Source organism: Leptosomus discolor, chromosome 9 (assembly GCF_034619465.1).
Source record: "Leptosomus discolor isolate bLepDis1 chromosome 9, bLepDis1.hap2, whole genome shotgun sequence".
Lineage (NCBI taxonomy): Eukaryota > Metazoa > Chordata > Aves > Leptosomiformes > Leptosomidae > Leptosomus > Leptosomus discolor.
The window spans coordinates 17,828,583-17,833,080 of record NC_141399.1 but is presented as its reverse complement, the minus strand read 5'-3'; the positions used below and the strand labels follow the sequence as shown (position 1 = coordinate 17,833,080).

General features: G+C 48.5%; 1 long non-coding RNA gene across 1 annotated transcript; it reads right to left on the bottom strand.

Moving 5' to 3' along the window:
- Positions 1-1,506: 1,506 nt before the first annotated feature.
- LOC104346693 (uncharacterized) lies at positions 1,507-4,223 on the bottom strand. The gene is made up of 4 exons (XR_015183778.1): positions 4,163-4,223; positions 3,880-3,924; positions 3,049-3,113; positions 1,507-1,698 (listed from the first exon to the last, which is right to left on the bottom strand). It is a non-coding gene; the product is annotated as an uncharacterized LOC104346693 (long non-coding RNA).
- Positions 4,224-4,498: the final 275 nt, after the last annotated feature.

The window sequence follows — 4,498 nt, the reverse complement described above, 5'->3', positions numbered from 1 at the left end:
AGGCTCTCTCCAGCACAGCGCCCTTCCTGACCACCACACCACTCTCACACAGCAATTAAGTTCTTTTGCCTGACAAAAACGTCAACCTCCACAACAGTCCAAGAGATGTACACAGCAGGAATCAGACAGCTGAGGGTTGCAGACTTTTCGCAGACTTCAAAAGCCCTCTACTCCTGACTTTTAAGGCAGTAAATCTCTTTATATTGCTTGGTTTAGAGCTAGGCGGCATTTTTCATCAAAACTAATTAAAAAGTGGGAACAGGGGAAAGACTTTTGAATTCGAGCCACAAAGAATTCAAAATATTTACCTTGTTTCAAAATAACATTGCATTTTGGTAATTGGCTAAACTATTTAAAAAAAAATCAGTTACACTAATTGCATGTTCAGTTGAAACAGTTGTGGGGTTTTTTTTACCCATCAGGTGTTTTGCTGCTCTACTGCAAAGTCCGAAGATACTTGCAAACTTTCAGCCCTTGTGCCGAAGGATTTACACCACCGGGTGGACAAGCGTTGGAATTGCAGTTTCAGGAACAGTTGTTGCATTTTAACACGTGGCTCTGTTCAGCAATAAAAAAGCATCTCTCCAACCAGCTTTGCAGTCTGGTGGGACTTGGAGCATGAAGCCCTCTCCTGGTCTCCAGGACAGCAGTACCAAACCCCTGCCACAGCACCTCTCAGGCTTTTGAATGTGATGTCACCAGTCAGCACATTTCATGCAGTGGGTAATATTTTGTTACTGGAATGAAAGACCTCCACTAGAATACAGTAACTATGAAAAGTACAGACATTTTATATAGTCCTATGACTGCACACTAGCACCTTTAACACTTCAATACTTTCAAGTATTTCAGAATACAACACACACCACTTCTAACACCAACTGCTATGATCTCTAACACCACAGCTAGTACTAAGAACCCTTGCATTTTCCAGGATTTCTGTGTCTTTCTGTACAGCTACTCTGTAGCTGTAACTACCTTACCCGGACAGCAAAGCAGCAGACACTGAACAGCCTCTGGAAATCTCATCTTGCTGTAGTAACAGCACTAGGATCTATCATAAAAACTGTGGTATGCAAGAACTCCGAACATGCATGCCAGTATCAAAAATAATTTTACCTGTATCAAATACTGTCACCTGACAGTCCAGGCAACACTGGCTTCAATTTGTGCAAAAAGAAACAAGTTGTTTCTTGTTTATATTTTAGAGGTTCCCTCAATAACCATTTCACAACTTGAAATGAGGCTTTGCACTACTCAACGCTCATGGCCTGTGTACCAATGATTACAGTAGAACAGCACCGAGGAGGGAGCGGCTGTTTTACCTTCTGTGCATGGAGGCTGACAGTAGTACCAGAAAACCTCTCCAGAGCTCTGGCTGGCTTGGTCTGCCAGAGAACAAAACCACACTGGTCACTACATGCAGGCTTAACACACGACTGGCATCAAAAACACAACTCGAATAAGGCTTCTGGGGGCTTCTCCTCAAATTCGGGAGGCAAAGACTTTGTTACGTCCAATTTTATTTTTACAAAACAGCCGAAATACGCATGCCACTAGGAAAACTGGTTGTCTTAAACCATGTCAGTCCTTTTTCTGCTGAGCAGCCTGCTTGGCATTGTTGGCCTGCATCTTCTTCAGCCCCTTTTTGTTGTGTTTCTTTGCAAACCTCATGTTCCTCAGAAACTTGGGATCAACCTGTAAAGAAAAAAACAACCTATGTTGTAGAAGGGACATAGATAAAAACATACTGATCTCCAGATTGTTCCAATTATTCGCAAATGCTGGCTGTGATTAATTCAGATTTTTCTGATTTATTATATCAACAAAATTATTTTAGCCATCTGTAACCACCCTTTAATAGCTGTTTTCCTTAATTTCCATCAACAAACAAACAAACCCCAAACTCCATCAACAAACACACAGAATGAGCAGGAAAAGCTGAGTAAAGCTGCAAACAAGACAAATTTCATTTCCATGTCATGATACATTCTGGATCTGAAGTACCACAAACCAACCTTGGCAGGCGAGCACATATACATGTAATCCTTGGGCAAAGCCCGATGCCACTTCCTCAGGCCTCTCCTTTTACACTAAAGGAAAAAAGTACCAGCACAGCCAAGAGTAGCTGTGCAGCTTTTGTCAGCATACAGCTGGCTAATGCATCCTGTCACAGCCAGGACCAATTCTCAAAACTATCAGCTACCATCCCACCAAGAACCTTTTGCTGTTTTACTGTAAGCAGCATTTTAACTGGCACACACGAACATCAGGATTGTGCCATCTTAACTGACATGCACTTGGTGCACGGAGACACTCAGACTGCTGGACTATCGGCAGGAGGGAGCAGGACTGGACCCTCACTGAGCTATGCAGAAGACAAGCTTTTGCGTCACATCCAAAAAGCGGATAATCACATCCACAGGCAAACAGAATCACAACCCTCCCCAAAGCAAAAATGTCCTGTTTTCATTTTCAAGTGTGGAAAAAGATCCTGTTGTATCACTCGTCTAATCCCAGAAAAAGCAAAATGCTGTCATTTTTCATAATGTATTGTCCAGAAACCCCAATTTCTCTCATCTTCCAAGTCTAATTGTCTGGACTAGTACAATGATAGTAAATTATTATTATTTTAATATGAGTAAATTACTATTACTTTACTAGTAACAGCAAAATAATATTGAAGGGTACAAAGAAGTAGGAGAGACAGCAGGACTCAAACGGGAGAAGAGCTATCCAGCTGACAGGTTTGTTTCACTGGAAGCAGCACTTAGTGACACCCACCCGAGCAGGACAGACAAAGTTGGTGCACAACTGAAAAGCAGTTTTACAGACATGCAAGGGCAGATTTCATGTGGGTTAGAAATACCGCAGCTGTACCTAAGGTAAGCAAAAGATAAAACAGAAACCCACTGTGGTTCTGACCATCTGAAACACAAGCCCCTGTCTGCAAAAAACCATGTCAGTCAAAATAATGTAAGTACTGCATTTTTTCATGGCCAAGCCTCAATGGATTAACAGCCTGGAAACTTCAGTAGAAATACTCACCCCTTTGAGAGATTCGTATCTATGGGATCTGGGTTTCTTGATGCCATTTCTGTGCCACTTACGGGCTATGTGGAAGACCAGAAAACAGTTTAAATTACCATTTTCCCCATTATTGAATAGCTGCAATAGCCTGCCTTTAAGTCCAGCTGACCCTCTAAAAGTGACGTGGAACAGAAAATTTTCTAACCCTTCCTAGGCAAACTAAACACAAATTAATAACGCATCTCTACTCTCACCCCTCTGCACGCTGTGCTCTCCGCACCTTGCGAGGTTCCAACCCAAGGATTTCAGGCTCCTCATTAATGAGTAATATACCAATGTCAACACCACGAGCACAAGAAAAGGCCTCAGCCATTAAAAAGTTCAAGCCCTTGCGTTTAGTGTTAAAAGGCACCATTGTTCACTGTGCAAGACCAAGCAGAACCTACTCCTGAACTCTGCTGACTTACAGCATTGATGAAAAGCCCCAGACAAGAATAATTTATCACTGTGGTCATCTCAGGACAGCAAAGCACCACAGACTGAATGCCATTCAGTAACGTGCTTAGTTCAAAGATGAAACTTGCGTTTTTCCCGGTTACGCGTTATTTTTGTATCAAGCCCAAGCAGCTCAACGCAGAGCTCTCTTTCGGTGAGACGCACCCCTCCCCTTTCCGCACCGCTCCCTCCTTCCCTCCTGAGCTGACCTCGCTGCGAAAGAACCAGGAAGACCGGGCTGCACAACCGAGCCGGCCAAAGCAGCCGCCAGCGACACCGCCCCTCCCTCCCGCCCCCTCGCCGGCGCCGCCAGCCGCCCCAGCCCCGCGGCGCGGGACGCGGGGCACGGCTTACACTGGTTGTGCGTGGTGTGGTTCTTGGACTTGGCCATGGCTGCACCTGTGGGAGAAAGAGACACCCCTCAGCCGGGGAGGGCTGGCGAGGCGCGGCCCGGCTCTTCCGCCACGACCGGCCGCGGCACCGACCCCCAGCCTCTCGCCACCCCGGCCCACGGCAGCCCCTGGCTCGGCCTCGCCCCCTCCCAGCCAGGTGAGGCCAGCCGGGGCTCGACCCGGCGAACCGCCCGCCGCCGCCCCCAAAGCGCAGATGGAGCCGGATTACGCGGAGCAACACCCACCACCGCCACCTCTGCTGCAGCGGAAAAGAAGGGCGCGTCGCAGGGCCTGCTGGGAAATGGGGCCGGCTGACCGGAACCCCGTGCCGCTCCGGTGCGCAACAGGCGCCGCCAGCGGGGAGGTTCCGCCCGGCAGCGGCTCCGCTCCGCTCCGCTCCGCTCCCCTCCCCTCCCCTCCCCTCCCCTCCCCTCCCCTCCCCTCCCCTCCCCTCCCCTCCCCTCCCCTCCCCTCCCCTTCCCGCCCCGCCGGTCAGTGCCGCCCCCTGCACCGGCACCGGCAGCCTCCGGTCCCGCCCCGGCCCCGCGCGGGCAAGAGGGCCCCGCGCGGGCAAGAGGGCC